The sequence below is a fragment of the Choloepus didactylus genome, chromosome 17, assembly GCF_015220235.1.
Source record: "Choloepus didactylus isolate mChoDid1 chromosome 17, mChoDid1.pri, whole genome shotgun sequence".
In the NCBI taxonomy this organism is placed as follows: Eukaryota; Metazoa; Chordata; class Mammalia; order Pilosa; family Megalonychidae; genus Choloepus; species Choloepus didactylus.
This window is the reverse complement of record NC_051323.1, coordinates 33,510,985-33,531,849: the sequence shown is the minus strand read 5'-3', so window position 1 is coordinate 33,531,849 and position 20,865 is coordinate 33,510,985.

Sequence of the window (20,865 nt, the reverse complement as noted above, 5' to 3'; positions counted from 1 at the left end):
AGTTAAGCAGTTATCTTAGGTTAGTTGTCTTTTTCTTACTCCCTTGTTATGGTCTCTTTGAAATGTTCTTTTATTGTATGTTTGTTTTCTTTTTAACTTTTTTTTTTTCATACAGTTGATTTAAAAAAGAAGGGAAAGTTAAAAAAAAAAAAAAAAAGAAAAAAGACAAACAAGGAAAAAAAAAAAAAAAAGATTTAGTGCCCCCTTGAGGAGCCTGTGGAGAATGCAGGGGTATTCGCCTACCCCACCTCCATGGTTGCTAACATGACCACAGACATAGGGGACTGGTGGTTTGATGGGTTGAGCCCTGTACCATAAGTTTTACCCTTGGGAAGACGGTTGCTGCAAAGGAGAGGCTAGGCCTCCCTGTATTTGTGCGTAAGAGTCTCCTCCTGAATGCCTCTTTGTTGCTCAGATGTGGCCCTCTCTCTCTGGCTAAGCCAACTTGAAAGGTGAAATCACTGCCCTCCCCCCTACATGGGATCAGACACCCAGGGAAGTGAATCTCCCTGGCAACGTGGAATATGACTCCCGGGGAGGAATGTAGACCCGGCATCGTGGGATGGAGAACATCTTCTTGACCAAAAGGGGGATGTGAAAGGAAATGAAATAAGCTTCAGTGGCAGAGAGATTCCAAAACGAGCCGAGAGATCACTCTGGTGGGCACTCTTACGCACACTTTAGACAACCTTTTTTAGGTTCTAAAGAATTGGGGTAGCTGGTGGTGGATACCTGAAACTATTAAACTACAACCCAGAACCCATGAATCTCGAAGACAGTTGTATAAAAATGTAGCTTATGAGGGGTGACAGTGGGATTGGGAATGCCATAAGGACCAAACTCCACTTTGTCTAGTTTATGGATGGATGTGTAGAAAAGTAGAGGAAGGAAACAAACAGACAAAGGTACCCAGTGTTCTTTTTACTTCAATTGCTGTTTTTCACTCTAATTATTATTCTTGTTATTTTTGTGTGTGTGCTAATGAAGGTGTCAGGGATTGATTTAGGTGATGAATGTACAACTATGTAATGGTACTGTAAACAATCAAAAGTACAATTTGTTTTGTATGACTGCGTGGTATGTGAATATATCTCAATAAAATGATGATTAAAAAAAAAAAAAAAAAAAAAAAAAAAGAAACCAAGGCAAGCTGAATGAGGCTCTGCAAAAAATAGGAACAGTTTTCTTTCACTTAGAACACTAAAAATCACATTAATTCTGAGATGAAATCACCTAGTTTAGGGGTACTCGAAGTGTGGGATGAAGACCCCTGGAGGTTCCCAAGGTTCTTTTAGTAGATGCACAATGTCGTCCTTTTTCCAACTACATATTTTAGGCTGGATTTTCTTCATATACTTCAACCAAAACGAGATATCCCAACAAATTGGATACAGAAGCTTGAGAATCCCACTGCCTTCTATTAAGCCAGACATGAAAGAGATTTGCAAAAATGTAAACAATGCTATTCTTCACGCTAAATTTTCTTTTGTTTTGGAAAATAAAATTTTCATTTAAAATGTTACTTAGGTGAACATGGCATGAGGTTTATTAATGTGATTGTTGTTTTTAAATAAATAAATATTATTAAAAAAAAAAAAAAAAAGAAATAATAAGCAAAACCCAAACAAACAAAAACACCCATATACTTGAGTTATTGATAATACAATCCTATTACCAAGCAAGGGCTCACTGCCCAACACACACAGAGGCCAATAATGTGACATTAAGATTTTGAGGAAAAAATGAGTTTTATTGTGAGGTCGACTGGCAAGGAAACGAGGTAAGGCTCAAATCTCTCTCCTTGATCTGAGAGTTAAGGGAGATTTTTTGGGAATGGGAGGTGGGAGGTGGGGACAGTAGTGGGGACTTGGCATAGTCTGATTAATTATATAGTTGTCCATATGTCATAGTGTGGACTTTAGGTCAAATCTTTCTTATTGAAGGACCTCTGGGTTTTGATTTGCTTCCAATGTTTCTCTGTCCTCGTAATTTTGGTTCCAAAGGAGGTGATCTCTGTTCGTGGTGTTTCAAAGGTCATTTAAAGGACGAGAGTCTGTGTTTCTGCACATTCTCAGGTTATATGACCTGTGCTTAAGCTTGGCTGTCTGCAAAACAAGCTAGAAGGAGAGGTCACAGAAAAAAGGAAGTCACAACAAGCCAGTTTTTAGCCCACTCATGGTTTCAGTCATTGCGCTTTTCTAGGGAGAGTGTTTTAATGCTTAAGTATAACAGAAGGGGAATTCCTTTATAATCTCTAAGAAGGTAATAAGGAGACCACTCCTTCTTGGTGGATTTTTAATTAGAAGATAGTCTTTCCAAATCCCAGTAAGGGAACACCAGCATTGGCAGTGGAAAAGTGTTGGATCTAGAGTTTTCTGAGTTTCGGGTTTCTGCCCTACTTCTACCAACTCAAATTCATGGAAAGCTCACCAAGCACCAGGCATTGTGCTGAGACCTTTCTGTGCATTCTCTCACTTAATTCTCATAGCAACCGCATCAAGGTGGTACTATTATTCCAATTATGTGGATATATAGATGAATAGATGAGGAAACTGCAGGATAAATAATTTAAATGCCCAAAGTCCTACTGCAGATAAAGGGAGGAGTCCTTATTTAATTTACAGGATGTACAGTGGCTTATGATATCAACCGCACATCCTTCCTCCTTGAAGACAGGTGAAAGCCCTTCGTTCCTTAAGGGCTAGGAGAAGTGTTGATGGACTGTAGGAGTCTTATACAAGATTTGCTCCTCTCTACTTGCTTCAGGACCTTTATTGCTGAATGCTTAGAATTTTATTTTGTACTGGCTTAAAGCAGAACTATAAATATTAAGACAATATTTTTCTTTTCTTCTCCCTCTGTTCCCCTCTCCCTTTCTCCTCCTCAGACCATCTCCATCTTCCCCTCCATGACTTTGTCACTAATGGTAATAATCTGTGTGTTCTCTTCCAGGACTTTCTCCATGTTCATATAATCATATAGAAACTTTTCTTCACTTCAGAAAAATAGGATCACATTATGTAGATTTCTTGACCTGTTGTTACTTGATATTGGGAAAAATCCTTCCAAGTTAGCTGATATTCAACCATTTCCTCATTGAAGGCATTTTCTTTTTTTTCCAATTCTTTGTGTAAATTCCAGTAAATATACTTAAGATACTTGAATCATATGTTCTTATGTACTGATGCTTTTAATTTTATGAGATTGATTCCCAGGAACAGAATTGCTGTCACTAGGGTGTGTATACAGTTTTAGTTTTTATAATGCTCTTTCTATTACTTTAAAAATTTTCTCTAACAAATCACGTTTCTACCAGCTAGTTGTGAAAGTAACCATTTTCCTGAATCCTCACCAGCAGTAGGTGTTACTTCTCTTTTTAATTTTTTCTAATATGATGGGCATAAAATATCTCATGGCATTTTAATTTGGATTTTCCTATGTGCCAGAGAGGTTAAGCATCTTTTTATATGTTTGTTGGCCATTTAGATTTACTCATTTGTGAATTTAAATGCTTCATACATTTTCCTATGGATAGCGTACCCTTCTGTTATCAATTGGAAGAGTGATTTGTAGATTCTAGATTTTAAAACTTTTATGTCATCTGGATTGCAAAATTTTCCTCAGTATGTTATCATCAATGGATTTTGCTTACAGAATCATTTGCTGTCAAAAGATTTTAATATTTTTACATCAATATATTTATCTTTTTTTTAACCTCTAGGTTTGACATTTAGTGTCTTAAGTTTCTTGTAGTATTTTTATTGGTTTAGGTTTACATTTAAAGTTTTAAACAAACTGGAATTTGTTTTAGGGAATGGCATTTTCTTTTTTTCTTTCAGAGGGTTAGCCACTGATATAATTATTTTAAAATAAATCTCCTTTTTTTCTCTTTATTGAAATTGTACCTTTCTGTATATTAAATTCTTGCTGTTGACCTTTTCTGGTCTCTCTAGTGTGTTCCATATGACTCTTCTGCCGGTACCCTGCTGTTTTGATTATAGTGGTTTTGTATTATTCATAATTTTCTTTTCCTGTTACACTTTTATCTGACTCTATATTAACATACGTAAAATTGGGGGACACATAGGCAAGAAAAATTATTTTTCACTTGCTTTTTTTTTCAATTTTGGAGATAAAAAGACATAAACTTAACTCTTCTGAAATAAGTGTTTAGATGGTTTACTCATTTTTCTATTGCTAAATCTATACATTTTAATCCTGATTAGCAAAAAAAGATTGCTACCTGACTGGGCTCCTTCTTAGGGAAAATGTAGAGTTAAGCCCCTTTCCATCAGGTCTGATATAAATCACTAGTGTTTCATACTTGGATCCAGCACCACTGCATTAATCTGTGAGTGTGTTTAAGTGCTAAGTACAGAGAGATGCATGGGCTTTCTCGGGTGGAGGGATGTGTAATCTGCTTATAAGAGATTACTTGCAGAGCCTGTCACTGTGCATGACTTTCTACTCCTTGATTACTAAAGACCACTGAACTCTTCCTTCATTCATGAAGCATTTTTAGGCACCCATTTTGTACTCATTGCAGGGTAAGACCTGGAAAAGAAGACCTTACTTTTTCCAGATTTGAGAAACAAAAATAAATTTTATTTCACTAAAAGAGACAAAGTCTCTACCCTTAAGAAAATCACAGCACAGTTGGGGAAATATGCATATTTATAATTATATCTAAATACATCTTCAAATCAACATTTATACACATTTATACACATATTCCAGTAGTAACTGACATTTGTGTAGCATTCCTCTTTATAGTTTAGAAAGTGTTTTCATCAAAATTATTTATTAGAACCTCCCTACAACATTGTGAACTATGTCTAGTAGCAATTTGTTCTCCCATTTTACTAATGTTTAAGATAAAATGGTTAGGATAAGCCAGGTCAAGATCCCTTCAGAAAATCTTGCAACTGACACTCCCTTTATCCAGTGTATGGACAGATGAGTAAGAAAATAAAGACAATAAATAAATAATAGAGGGGGTTAAGGGTATGGGATGTTTTGAGTTTTCTTTTTAATTTTTGTTCTTATTTTTATTTATTTATTTTTTTGAGTAATGAAAATGTTCAAAAATTGATTGTGGTGATGCATGCACAACTATAAGATGATACTGTGAACTATTGATTGTACCCTTTGGATGATTATCTGTATGTGAATATATCTCAATAAATTTGCATAAAAAATTTAAAAAAGAGTCCCCTTCAGAGAAGATGGTTTTGTTCTTGCGCCTCTTTAACTGGGTTTATTGCTAAGCTAAAGATCATCCTTTTCCCCCAGGAGTGAGGCAACTGTGAAGCTAAGCTCAGGTGTGAGGGGTTTTGAAGGACTTCTTGGAGGGAGTGTCTGGGTGCTTGCCAGTGTTTGGCATGTCCATAAGAAGGCACACACTCTAAGGTTGAAACAACTTTATCTAGAACCCAACCAGTGGTCTAAGTGCTAAGCAAAGCAGGGACACTAAACAGTGAGAGAAGAAAAGTTTTTGAAAGAATTAGGCACTTAATATTTTTAAGATACAGAAACATAATTTTATCACCATGTAAAAATTTAGACCTATGTTGACCTGATTTATATTTATTTATAGTTTATTTTGATTTATATATGGGATGTACAAGAGTTGGAGGGGGAAATTCATCATAATCTCTTTTTAAGATTTTTATCTACAAAAGTTTTCCTATAGACCTATATTAGATAATTTAATATTAGATTATGTGGCCTAGGACACAATATAATATTTTTCTACTGTTCTTCCCCATTCTGCCATCCCCAGTATTGTATATGAGTCTAGAAATAGTATCCATGATGATGGGGCAGGATGAGCCGAAACCAAATAATTATCAGTTGTGATGATATGTCTGTGAATATGATCAGGAGTGACTTACTAACAGTTCAACAGGAAACTTTCACCTGGAATGTTCTCTTGACATTGCAGAATTTGTACTAGTGAAGCCATTGTTACCCACAAGTAAGTACTCTTATATTATTAACCCAAAGCATTTGGTAGTTACTGTGTAGACAGCTCATAATTCTGTGTAGATATGCTACCATGACTAGGTGAAATGAAACAATTCCATGTGCATATTAATCCAGATTCAGTAAGTAGGTTTACCAGCATTTATTGTCAACTGAACAAATTCAGGCATTGAAAATCCCTTGTGTTCCCTTTGGGCAGCTTGAATTATGGACTGCAAGAAACAAATGCTGGGGTTGCTAGAATATGTGTCCTCATTTAAACACTTTTGTTAATATAATAACAAATATATAACAAAAAGAATAAAATATTTCTCTTTTTTACAGTTTATTGAAAAGCATTTAATGAATGAGGAATAAAAATTGAGATTGCGTGATAGATCCAGGACACCAAAATATTTTGCTTTGATTTAGTTGAGAATGATCAATGCAAACCTATGAGGATCCAGAGCAAAATACTGTCTTCTATTCTGAGCTTCTTTTGCATTTCAACTGCCTTTTTTATTTATTTGTTTCTTGTACTTTTAGATTAAGATTTTGGATAAAAGTCTAGGAATTGTTTCATAACAGTACAGATATAATTTTAGAGAAGAGATATTCATTTATTCATTCAATAGATGTTTGGTTGAACATTTTTATGTAATGTGGATTTTTCAAGGGGCTGGAGATCCGGTACAGAACAAGACTGACATGGCTCCTGCCCTCATAGAGTATGTGGGTGTGTGTGGGAGTTAGAGGGAAGGGGAGGAGGAGATAATGGGCATCTAAACAAGTAATTAGAATTGTGATAATTATACAGTAGAGTGATGTACAGTACACTTAATAATTAATCTGACCTAGATGAACATCAAAGTGGACTTTTCTGAGGAAGGTATTTTAAGTTGAGTATGTGAGAGTTTGGGAGAAGAGCATTGGTGAAGAAGAGGAGAACACTGAAGGATCTTTCAAAGCTGGGAAAGACAGCTATGAAGAGCAAAGATGGAATGAATCAAAGTTGGAGAGGGAATCAGGAGCCATATTGTGTGGGACCCTGTAGGCCAAGGTGAGGGTTTTGGAAGTGATCCTTGGAGCAACAGAAACTTAAGGAGACACATGATTACATTTGAGGGTTGTGACTTGTTCAGAGAAGGGCATGAGAAGAGATAACAGTTAAAAGTCGGTTGACAGAGTTTGGGTAAGAAATGATGGTGACGTGGACTGGGATATTGGTGTTAGAGATGAAAAGACATCAACAGGTATGAGGAGTATTTAAGAAACAGAATTCACAGGTCTTGCCAATTGATTCATCATGGGGAGAATATGTCAAGAATATCTCCCAAACTTTTGACTTGGAGTTGAGGGGAAGATTACATGAATTTAAATTGTGTTGGTAATCTGTTAACAGCAGTGATAGGAAATGAATGTGGAGGAGTTGCACCGTTTTTGGATTTAGTGAGAACAGAGAGCTGCTGCTGAAGGAAGACTGTGGCTTGGCTCATGGATTAGTCAAGTGTATAAATCCAAGGGAGAGGCTCTGGAATGAAGATTGCTTGTATGGTGCCCTGTTTCTTACATAGTATCGATTCCAGGACAACATATGGCCAGATGTGGAATTGCTGCTTGATAATTGGCAAGATTTGATTGGATTAAAGTAACTTGATTTCACTAAATTTCCATAGTTGTAGACAATGGGCATCCTAAAATTTCGATACAGGTGGGGCCAAGGTTTCGCTCAGTTTGGAAGGGGCCTAAAAAAAATTGGATCAAGGGTCTTGAAAATTATTTTGGTTCTTTCTTCATTGGTACAAAAGTGGGGAAAAAAGGGAATGTGCTCTTGTAGGAATTAAAGCCAATAATGACACACCAAACATTTGCTTTTACTAAAGAAGGCTGCAGATCTACAGAGCTATTGTGAATATGACACACTATTGATAATGAAACTGAGGTCCTGCCCTCTATGAAAATTAAAGTAATTATTATACACTTGTATGTCCACTCATGTTATTTATTATTTTCCATTTAAAACCATTATTTTTATTGCAAAAGAGGCATAAGTTTACTCTTGGCCTATAAACCTTACTATAACTTATTTATATCTTCTAAGCACAGAACCATTTTTGTCCCTTTAATAAGTGTAGTAATTTGCATTGGCTAATGCTATAACTATGATAATTAGCATAATGTAGTGTATTCTCAGCCACTGCCTTATTGCAACAATTTTAAATCTTGTTATTTTTTCCTATTGGAGCAAAGCTTATGATTAGCCACATTTGTGGGTTTTCTTTTGTTTTTTGTTTTTGTTTTTTTTTTGCTAAGTATAAAAAACTTTTGCTTGATTTATTTCTCATCTGGCTCAGTCCAGTCAGTAAATGTTTACATGTAGTTTGGAGACTATAACTATTATTGGGTGAAATTGGCTACCCTGAAGCACATTTTTCTTGGTTCTCAATTTATTTGGGTTTTCTTCCTAGCTCTTTTCCTTTTAGGCTAATGCATGCTGTTTTTCATGGCAAAAGGGAGATTTAGTCATTTTGTTGAATAATTTACTCCTCTTCTCAACTATACTGTATGTAGTAAATAGTTGCGGGGAGGAGAGTTCAGCGTGAATGATTAAAATTCTGATTAAAAATTATAATAAACTCAGTTATCATGAATAATTGTAAAATAAAATGCTTGTCCAAACAAATATTCCAATGTTTTAATTATCCATGTGTTATTTATGGATGGTTAATATCTAATAATCATAGCCAAATTAACAAACCCTAAAAATGAAACTTAGGTTAAATGAACTTTGGCCTTTGAGAAATCAGAAGGTACCTTGGGATTTTCTAAGGACAGAATGGGGCATGTGGGTGGGGGCTTGCCCCCATTTTGAGCTCCATTAATCTTAATCTATAAATTTGCAAAATTTGGAGTAATAGAGCATATTGAGTATTCAGAGAAGACAGCTTTGCTCAATATATTAGATCATCATGATCTATTACCAAGACACAGTGAAATTCTCAAGCTTTTAATTAATATCACATTTGAAAGGCAGAATATAAAGTTTTAAGGCTAGCCAGACCAGGTTATGGAGGTGGAGTAGAGAGTTAAAATAATTTAAATGCAAGGTTTTACACTGTAATTTTATTTAAAAGTCAGTCTAATAATTTGGAGCCTCACTCACCAAGACCACTAAGTGGATTTGTTTTCCAGCACTGGCCTTTTCCAGCATACTGCTTAGGTGGGTACAGACTCCCCTCAGTCTTGTAGTCTTAACTGCTGCCCTAGCAGCAAGGTGGTGAACTATGATAAAGACATTTACTATACCCAAGTTAACCAGAAAACTTATTTATCAAATACTGTGAGTGGTCCCAATTTTGACAGCATTATTTAATTTGGGGAATTTGGTAAAATAAACAGACATAAGAGCAAAACACATTTTTCCAGCACCTTAATGTAATTCAGAAGAATGTGGTATATTTTTTCCCTTTTAATTATCCAGAGGCAAATTATGTGCTTCTACTCTTTGATTCATGAAGCTCAACCTAACATAGTATTATAAGGGACAATGGATAGTAACTTGCTGCATTATTCTTCTGGTGCAAATTGCAAAAATCTGTGACTTCCTGATGAGTTTTTTGTTTTCTTATGATACCAGGTTTTACATAGGTCAAATAATGGCATCTATTTTCTTTGGTTTTGTTTATCTCCCTGAAGTTGTTTAATAAAAAGGTCAATATGAATGCTAATAATATTAAGAAATGAGGGCACAAAGAGATGGAAACAGCCCAAATGTCCATCAAAGGACGAGTGGATAAACAAACTGTGGTATATACACATGATGGAATATTATGCAGCTGTAAGACAGAACAAAGACATGGATCATGTAATAATGTGGATGAACCTTGAGGACATTATGTTGAGTGAAGTTAGCCAGAAACAAAAGGACCGATTCTGTATGGTCTCACTAATATGAACAGACATTAATGAACAAACTTTGGGAGTTAAAAGCTGACAACACAGGCGACCAGGAGACAGAAAGAGGGCAGAGATCAGCCATTTGATGCTGAAGGACTACAGAATGTTTAGGATTGATTGCATAGATCCAGAAATAGATAGCATAATACTGTGTGATGGTAGCACGGTATTGTAAGTACACTGAACAAAGATGTCTGCTGAAAGAGGTGGGACAGGAGAATGTATGACACCAGAGGTAAAGATAGATGATAATGACTGGGACTGTATAACGTGGCAAAAACTGGAGTGGCCAATGACTGTTACTAAATATACAAATATAAAAATGTTTTTTGCAAATGAATGTCAACCATGTAGAAATTTGAAAAAGGGATGGTATTCAGGAAAAAGCATAATCAAAGCAAACTGGAGTCTATGGTCAACAGTAACATTGTAATATACCTCCATTAAATGTAGCAAAGGCAATACGCCAATGCTAAATGTATATGAGAAGGGGATATAGGGGAGTAATATGGGATTCTTGGTAGTGGTGTTATTTGCTGTCCTTAGTAGTATATTGTATTGTATGACATGTTATTTTTCTTTTTATCATTTTTTCTTACTGCTAAAAAAACAAAACAAAACAATTTTTCTTGTAGCAATCAGTATGTTCAAATGCTGATTGTGGTGATAAATGTACAACTTTATGATGATACCATGAACAACTGATTGTACACTGTGGATAAATGTATGGTATGTGAATATAACTCTATAAAATTGTAGGAAAATATATGTATAGGAGTAAAGTGTTGGAGAAAACATGGTGAGAGGGATGATGCCTCACCAATATGGACTAACTACAATGTGTAAACTCAGAATTGAATCTTAGAACATAGCCTAATGTGGACACAATAATTGTAATAGTCCCTAGATTGTAAGCTCTTACAGCAGTTAACTCTATCCCTGAATTATAAGGCCTATCTCTAAACTTTGAGATGCTGATCCCCTAGCGTATGTTGTCACAAACATTGGGACTGGCGGTTTGATGTGCTGAGCCCTCGAGCATGGGACTTGCCCTTATGAACCTCATTACCACAAAGGAGAGTCTAAACTTGTATGTAATGGTGCCTAAGAGTCTCCCCCTGAGTACCTCTTTGTTGCTCAGATGTGGCCCTCTCTCTCTCTAACTGAGCCATCTCGACAGGTGAACTCGCTGCCCTCCCCCCTACGTGGGACCCAACTCCCAGGGGTGTAAATCTCCCTGGCAACGCAGAGTATGACTCCCGGGGATGAATGTGGACCCGGCATCGTGGGACTGAGAGTATCTTCTTGACCAAAAGGGGGATGCAAAATGAGACGAAATAGTTTCGGTGGCTGAGAGATTCCAAATGGAGTCGAGAGGTCACTCTGGTGGACATTCTTATGCACTATATAGATAACACCTCTTAGGCTTTAATGTATTGGAATAGCTAGAAGTAAATACCTGAAACTACCAAACTCCAACCCAGCAGTCTGGACTCCTGAAGACAATTATATAATAATGTAGATTACAAGGGGTGACAGTGTGATTGTGAAGACCTTGTGGATCACACCCCCTTTAGTGTATGGATGAGTGGAGGAATGGGGATAAAAACTAAAGGACAAATGGGGTGGGATGGGGGGACGATTTGGGTGTTTTTTTTCACTTTTATTTTTTATTCTTGTTCTGGTTCTTTCTGATGTAAGGAAAATGTTCAGAGATAGATTGTGGTGATGAACACATAACTATGTTATCATGCTGTGGACAGTGGACTGTATATCATGGATGATTGTATGGTGTGTGAATGTATTTCAATAAAACTGAATGTAATAAAAAAAAAAAAGAAATGAGGGCACATATGTGAAAGACCCTTGTAAACTGTAAAGTCCTTTGCAGATACATAATGATGCAAACAATGATAAAAGTGGGTCTCTTTGAACAGGCTGATGATCTAATATTCCTAAATCACTGGCTAGGAACCTGGGATGCAACTTTCCCGGAGGAGACAATAGCGTTTTAACTTTTACATTAATTTGAATCTGTTCATCTGCTGTGCTGAGATCTTACACATTGGCCCATTTCGCTCTCTAATGATAGGCCTGGTGCATTTTGATGGAGAATTTGACAAACATGTCAAATTCCAGGCCAAAAGGTAGCCAGCCGTTCCTGTCTCTAAGGCCTCCATTCTACATGTTGATTTCATTTATTTCACTTCCTTCTTTCTCTCTTACTGTCTAATAAAATCTGCCTCATATTTGAAGGATGTACTCCAGACTCATACCTTTCAGAAAGTCTTTTTATTCTGTTCTGACATGAAGGACCTTTGGCTACTCTTTTTTTTTTTTTTTTTTTTTTTTTTACATTTTATTTTGAAATAAATTCAAAGTTGTAGGAACAGTTGCAAAAACAATGCAAACCCCATACACAGAACTCCAGCATTCCCTGACCTCCCCACCGATACCCCAATCCACTAACTTCAACATGTTGTCGCACCGCTATTTCTTTCCCTCCCTCCCTCCCTATCTATCATCCATCATCTATTGCTCTGTCTTCTGAACATATGAGAGCTAGCTACACACATCCTTGAACAAACACTATAATTCACGTATACAATTCCCATGAACAAGAGCATTCTTTTATGCAATCCTATTAAGCTCAGCTAAGAAGTTCAAGAAATTCAACATTGATACAAAGCTTACATTCTATATTTCCTTTTTTTTTCTTATGTCTCAACTGTGTCCCTTTGAGCCTCCTCTGCTCCATCCTCAGATCCTATCCAGGGTCATCCTTGGCATTCAATTGTCATCTATTTAGACTTTTTTTTTTTTTTTCTCAATTGTGGAAACATATATACAGCCTAAATCTTCCCATTCCACTCCCTCCCTAGCATTCCATTAGTGGGATTAATCACATTTAGAATGTTGTAATGCTATCATCTTCCCACCATCCATTACTAGGAATTTCCCTTCACCTCAACCAGCAACCCTACACTCATTTCTTAACTCCCCATTGCCCTTTCCCCCATTTCTCTTAACCCATACTCTACTTTTCATCTCTATGGTCATATTCTCTGATAATTTCTTTGTGTTTACTGTGGGGCTTAAAATTAACCTCTTAAATCCATAACAATCTTGTTTTTCTTTGATACCAACTTAATTTCAATAGGACACATAAACTATGTACCTATACTCCTCCATTCCCCCACCTTTATATAGTTCTTGTGAAAAATTACATATTTCACATTGAGTTCAAAACCACTGATTTGTCATTAGAGTTTGTGTATTTTATATCATGTAGGAAGTAAATAGTGGAGTTACATTCAAAAATTGTTGACTTCTATTTGTATTCCATTGTGGTCAGAGATTGTGCTTTGAATATGTTCAATTGTTTTTGTTTTTGTTTTTGTTTTTGTTTTTGTTTTTGTTTTTAATTTATTGAGGCTTGTTTTATGTCCCAGCATATGGTCCATTCTGGAGAAAGATCCTTGATCACTAGAGAAAAATGAGTATCCTGGTGATTTGGGATGTAAGGTTCTATATATGTCTGTTAAAATTCTCTATATCTCTTTCTCCTTTCTTTGTTTCTCTGTTGGTAGGGCTCCCTTTAGTATCTGAAGTAGGGCAGGTCTTTTATTGGCAAACTCCCTCAGCATTTGTTTGTCTGTGAAAAATTTAAGCTCTCCCTCAAATTTGAAGGAGAGTTTTGCTGGATAAAGTATTCTTGGTTGGAAATTTTTCTCTCTCAGAGTTTTAAATATGTCATGCCACTGCCTTTTCGCCTCCATGGTGGCCACTGAGTAGTCACAACTTAGTCTTATGTTGTTTCCTTTGTATGTGGTGAATTGCTTTTCTCTTGCTGCTTTCAGAACTTGCTCTTTCTCTTCAGTATTTGAGAGTCTGATCAGAATATGTCTTGGAGTGGGTTTATTTGGATTTATTCTATTTGGAGTTTGCTGGGCATTTATACTTTGTTTATTTATATTGTGTAGAAGGTTTGGGAAGTTTTCCCCAATAATTTCTTTGAATACTCTTTCTAGACCTTTACACTTCTCTTCCCCTTCTGGGACACCAATGAGTCTTAAATTTGGACATTTTATTTTATCTATTGTATCCCTGAGATCCTTTTCAATTTTTTTTATTTTTTTCTCCATTCTTTCTTTTGTTCTTTCATTTTCTGTTCTGTGGACCTCTAGGACACTGAGTCATTGTTCAGCTTCCTCTAATCTTGTATTATGAGTATCCAGAGTCTTTTTAATTTGGCCAACAATTTCTTTTATTCCCATAAGATCTTCTATTTTTTTATTTATTCTTGCAATTTCTTCTTTATGCTCTTCTAGGGTCTTCTTTATTCCCTTTTATCCTGCTCCCTGGTCTTCTTCATGTCTTTTATATCCTGTGCCATGTTTTTGTTCCTCGCTTGTAATTGTTTGATTAATTGTCCCAAGCACTGTGTCTCTTCTGATATTTTGATTTGGGTGTTTGGGATTGGGTTCTCCATATCATCTGGTTTTATCATATGCATTAAGATTTTCTGTTGTTTTTGGCCTCTTGGCATTTGCTTTGCTTGATAGGGTTCTTTCAAGTTGTAAAAAAAAAGAATACCAATCTAATTTTTCAGAAATACAAGTTGGTGGTGTACACTTTCTCCAACTAACCAGCAGATGGCGTCTGCGAGTCACCTATACCCCTCAAGTCAGTTCTCCCAACTCTGTCTCTGTGGTGTGTGGGGAAATGATTTTTGTGGGGTTCAGTTGGTGAACTCAGTTTGGGTTTGTTGTTGGAGCTGTCTGCCCTGAACGTGGTGCATGTGTCTGGGTGGTCAGGGAGGCAGGGCCGCTTTAATATTCAAACCTCCCAGGTGTTCCTGGAGATTCAAGGCTGTTGCAAGAGTATAAGCCTTCATTTCAGTTTTGCCCCAGATTTTCTCTGTCACTGACTGTGCCGGTTTGAATGTATTGTGTCCCCCAAATACCATTGTCTTTGTAGTTTTGTGGGGCAGACGTTTTGGTGATGGTTGGATTTGCTTGGAATGTGCCCCACCCAGCTGTGGGTAATGATTCTGATGAGATGTTTCCATGGAGGCATGGCCCCGCCCATTCAGGGTGGGCCTTGATCGGTGGAGCCATATAAATGAGCTGACTCGGAGGGAGGGAACTAATGGAGTACAGCTGGGAGTGATGTTTTGAAGAGGAGCAAGCTTGCTAGAGAGGAGCATCCTGGGAGAAAGCTGTTTTGAGGCCAGAGCTTTGGAGCAGACTCCAGCTGCCTTCCTAGCTAGCAGAGGTTTTCCGGATGCCATTGGCCATCCTCCGGTGAAGGTACCTGATTGCTGATGTGTTACCTTGGACGCTTTGTGGCCTTAAGACTGTAACTGTGTAGCGAAATAAACCCCCGTTTTATAAAAGCCTATTCATCTCTGGTGTTTTGCATTCTGCAGCATTAGCAAACTAGGACACTGACCCACAAACCACCGGCATTGATGTAGTGTCCCTGGGTTTTCCAAGCGGGCCCCCCTTCTCAGCTGTGATCTTCCAGGACCTCTGCTGAGGGAAGGCTGTGCTATATCACTAGTGCGCGCCGTCCCTCAAGGGAAGCCCTGGGCTGCTGGGCTGTGCAGGGGCGCTCTCTGCCTGATGCAAAGATTAGCCTATAAATCTTTTTTTTTTTTTTTTTAGTAGCTCACATTTTTTTTTTATTAAATTCAGTTTTATTGAAATACATTCACACACCATGCAATCATCCATGATATACAATCCACTGTCCACAGTATGATAACATAGTTATGCGTTCATCACCACAATCTATCTCTGAACATTTTCCTTACATCAGAAAGAACCAGAACAAGAATAAAAAATGAAAGTGAAAAAAGAACACCCAAATCATCCCCCCATCCCACCCCATTTGTCCTTTAGTTTTTATCCCCATTCCTCCACTCAACCATACACTAGATAAAGGGGGTGTGATCCACAAAGTCTTCACAATCACACTGTCACCCCTTGTAATCTACATTATTATATAATTGTCTTCAGGAGTCCAGACTGCTGGGTTGGAGTTTGGTAGTTTCAGGTATTTACTTCTAGCTATTCCAATACATTAAAGCCTAAGAGGTGTTATCTATATAGTGCATAAGAATGTCCACCAGAGTGACCTCTCGACTCCATTTGGAATCTCTCAGCCACCGAAACTATTTCGTCTCATTTTACATCCCCCTTTTGGTCAAGATGATACTCTCAGTCCCACGATGCCGGGTCCACATTCATCCCCGGGAGTCATATTCTGCATTGCCAGGGAGATTTACACCCCTGGGAGTTGGGTCCCACGTAGGGGGGAGGGCAGCGAGTTCACCTGTCGAGATGGCTCAGTTAGAGAGAGAGAGGGCCACATCTGAGCAACAAAGAGGTACTCAGGGGGAGACTCTTAGGCACCATTACATACAAGTTTAGACTCTCCTTTGTGGTAATGAGGTTCATAAGGGCAAGTCCCATGCTCGAGGGCTCAGCACATCAAACCGCCAGTCCCAGTGTTTGTGACAACCGCACCTTCCCCCAGATCCTTGGTAGCCTATAATTCTTGACTGGTGTAAGTTCTGAATGAAAGGCAGGTAGTAGAGCTGGGCCCCACCCCTTTCCTCTTAGAGAAGATAGATGCCTTAGGGAGAGGTCATTGGCATTTCAATGGCCTCTCTCTGCCTGTGCCACACCCCTGTCTGGGTCACAGAACTGGGAACTGAAAATGGCTGAGGCTTTCTCCACTGAGTCGAAAAAGGAACAGAGCTAGTCTGAGGTGACCCTCCGGCTCTCCAAGGTCAGTCGTCACCCAAAGCCTCTGTCTCCTTGTTGTGGATTTGTACCTCGTAGTGAGCAGTTCACAGTCGCTAATTAAAACCCCAGTTGGAGCTCAGCTGAGTTATATTCGCTTGCTGGGAAAAAGCTCTCTGGCACCACAAGGCTTTGTAGCTTGAGCTGTGGGGGAAGGGTCTCCCGATGTGGATCCGCAGTTCTTACTTACAGATTTTATGCTGTGATCTCGGGCAATCCTCCCGATTCAGGTTAGTGTATGATGAGTGGACGGTCACGTTTGTCCCCTTGCAGTTATTCTGGATTATTTACTAGTTGTTTCTGGTTTTTTTTTAGTTGTTCCAGGGGGACTACTTAGCTTCCACTCCTCTCTATGCCACCATCTTGGATCCTCTGGCTACTCTTAATATTTAACCTCTTTATTTTGACAACAGATTTATTATCAATCTTGTGACATCCTTCCTGTTGCTTTTGGAATCCTTACTGAGACCTGTGTATTTTCAGGTAAAACTCATGTATGTGTCTTATATTCCCTTCCATATTATAAAGTTCTTAAGTTCCATGGCCTTCTATCTCTTTGGATTCCCCACAATGCCCACAAAGTCATGTGGGTGATTTTTTCCAGTACCCCAGCCTACAAGTTCCTTGACCTTCTCTCCCACACTGATCTTGTCTTCCACCCCACCTAACCCACCCATTTCCCTGATAACAGTCCAGACCATTGGTTCTCAGAGTGTCATTCCCAGACGAGTAGCAGCAGCGTCACTTGAGAACTTGTTAAAAATGCAAATTCTTGAGCCCAACTCCAAACCTACTGATTCAGAAACTCTTAAGTGTGAGGCTCAGCAATGTCTTCAGGCGATTCTGAGAGCTGCTGTCCTTGCTTGATACCAATAATTCTACTCATTCTATCCTCTCAGTTTCAAGCTCTCCAATCACCGATTTTTATCTTTCCAGCTCCTTCCTTCTAATATCTCAACCTCTCTCCCGCAGTCCATCAATCATTTTCACTTTTGCTCACCAACTGTCTCCTGTCCTCATTTACTCCTTTTCTAATTAAATTCTGTGGTCCTTGAGTATAATCATCAAATCTCATGCCCTGTCTCTGTTCATCTTCCTTGAACAAATTCCCATGCTGGTTAGATCGACCATCTACTCCTGCATCCTCATAGCTGAATGTGTCTGGAGGAAAAACTTAAAATCATACTATTAATCTCACTTTAACACTAACTCCCACTGGACCTTAATGCTACTTGAAAATCCTACTACATTGCCCTGGTCGAGTCACTCTGATATTCTTTTAGAAGAGTATTTTCACATGCACACCTTTTTCTCGTTCCCTCACCCCCCAGTCACTACTTCCCATTTCCCCTCCCAGGTAATAATCTTGGTTTCTCATTTGCAGAGAACATAGCAGCAATGGGAAGAGTGCGTCACTATACTCCTGTCATCACAATCACCCATGCATCTGCATCAGATTAACATACTCTGCCTCCCCTCCCAAGATAAACTGTCTGTGTGCCCTTCTGAAGGCCAACTCCCAGCTCCTGCACTGGATTCCATCTCCTCTCCCTGGTCAAGGACATGATTCCACCAATTCTTCTTTCTCTCTCCTATACCATCAATTGTTCCTTCTCTAGTGGATCATTCTTGTCAGAAAAAATATGCTGCTATGTCACCTATCATTAAAAATGTATGTTCTGTGTATTCCCTGCCACCGACTACACCATTTCTATATTTTTAAAGCAATACTCTTCATAAAATGTTCTCAAATAATTTTCTCCCAATATTCTCTTTTAAACCTACTCCAATTAGGATTTTGTTTCCATTGTTTCACCAAAAAAAATTCTTGTCAAGGTTACCAATGAGCCCATGTTGCTGTATCCAATGGCTAATTCTCAAACTTCTTCTGACATGACCTGCGTGAAACATTTAACAGGTATCAGCTCCCTGCTTCTTGAAACACTTTCTGCACTTGGCTTTTAGAACTCCATTCCCTCTTTGATTTTCTCTTTCTTAGGAGCCATTTCTTACCAGTCTCTTTTGCTGGTTCCTCCTCATCTTGTTGGCCCCAGGGCTCAGTCTTTAGCCATCTTTTCTCTCAGTGACATCTTCCAGTGTCATGAATTTATACACCATTTATAAGCTATTACCTCCAAAATTCTTATCTCCAGCCCAGATCATCCCTCTGAATTCCAGACCTGTATATTATACTTATTTCTTGATATCTCCTTTTGAATACTTAATAAGTCAGGTTGAAAATCATCACCAAGCATTTTGTGAGGTAGCTAAAATCACAGATCCATTCTTTGAGAACAAGTTAACTGAGGCAAAGAGGGGAAGCACTATATTTGCAGGAACATAGTACAAGTTGGGTGACCAGGATGAAAGCCCAACAGCCCCATCTTCCTATCTCATATCTTTGTGTTGGCAATATTGCAATCTGTTACCTAGAGAATGAGTGTATAGGACTAAGCAGTTTAATTTTACTGCAAAAAAGTAATGTAGAAAGAGGAGAAAACACATATCTTTGGTTAATTAGTAAAATGGCAGAGACATTTATGAAAAACAAGATAGGCATATAAATCTCTTTCGTAAGTGTTAAATATTTCAATACTCCCTCTATAAAAATCTTTTCATGTAATTCTCATGTATTTGTAGAAATAATTAACACTATGTTGGAAACGTAATTTTTGCCACTGAGCTAACATTACCTTTTTCATTATATCATTGAATACCGTATTACTTATCTGACCTAGAACGTTTCGTATAAAAGAAGAACAAAGTTAGCAAAAGAACAGTTCTGTTCATAAAAAAATGTGATATCTGTGAAAACAGGTATGATTGAAACAGTGTGGGTTGTTTAAATGAATTAGGAGTCATCAAAGATAGCTCATCAAAGAAGTCTTCCCATCACACAGGGGCAGTTAGGAAGTTAGGAAGGCAAGTAGGACTCCAGGGGGCATTAAAAAGAGAGAAAATAATATGGAAATATTAAGTTGATGTTGTATCAAATAATGGTACACTTTCATCTAAAATGCCTAATGTAATTTCAGTCAATGCTCCTTAAACATGTCAACCAGAGAATGCAAATATCCAGAGGAATGGAGAAAAAATGAGTAAGTTGGAGCTGATATCATATAAAGATAATTTATTTCCAAAAAATAAGTTTTGATAAATGGGAAGCTACTTTTTTCAAGACTGTGGTAAAGGACATTTGATAATTGGGTGAATATTGCTTCTTTATCAAATGAAAGCAGCCTAATGAATTAGCTAAGTGTAGAATGATACACTTAAAACCAATAATCTGGATTAATCAGAAAGGGTGGCTGATTTAGGAAACTGGATGGGCCTATCAGTGATGGAAGCAGAACTTCTCTGCTAATGGCCCTATTTTTTTACCAAGTTGTATGCTTACCCTGACCTCAGTTTCCAATCCACATACAAAATTTATTGTAGGTTTATGCCTTTCCAGGATGAAACAAAAGTGTATGGCAAGGTCACTTGACTTTTTTTTCCTAAATGACAAAATGACTTGTATGTGTGTTTTCTCAGTATAATAAGAAAAACATACTTATTATAGAATATTAGTAAATTTGGGAAAATTAGAAAGAAGAAAAAAATTCTTAGTCTTAACAACCCAAAACAGTCACTATCATGCCATTTTAGTGTATTTTTCTTCCAACATTTTATCTATCTTTAGTCCTTGGTTGGTTTGTTTTATATGGTTGTAATCATACGAGGGATCTGATTTTGTTTTCTGCTTTTATTTACTTTTCATTTTATAAAAAGCACATTTCCATATTTTATATACTCTCTGTGATAATTTTCAATGCAATAATATTGCATCAACTAGATGTACCAAAATTTATTTTCATCCTGATATTGACAATTGTGTACTCTGAGGGGATAAAATTATCAAGGGATTAAGGAACAGGAAAATTTTTAATAAAATGAACTTAATGATCACGCAAGTTGTAAGAAAGAATGACTCTGGTTATTTTTTCCACCTATATTTATTTCCAGTTTCATGTATTCACGTGACTTTAGCATTTGCTCTTTAGATTATAAACATCCAGTAGAGTTGTATGAAGCCTCTGTTAGCCCAGTGCCATATGCAACTAGGAACTTCGTCATTCAGATGGTGATCATG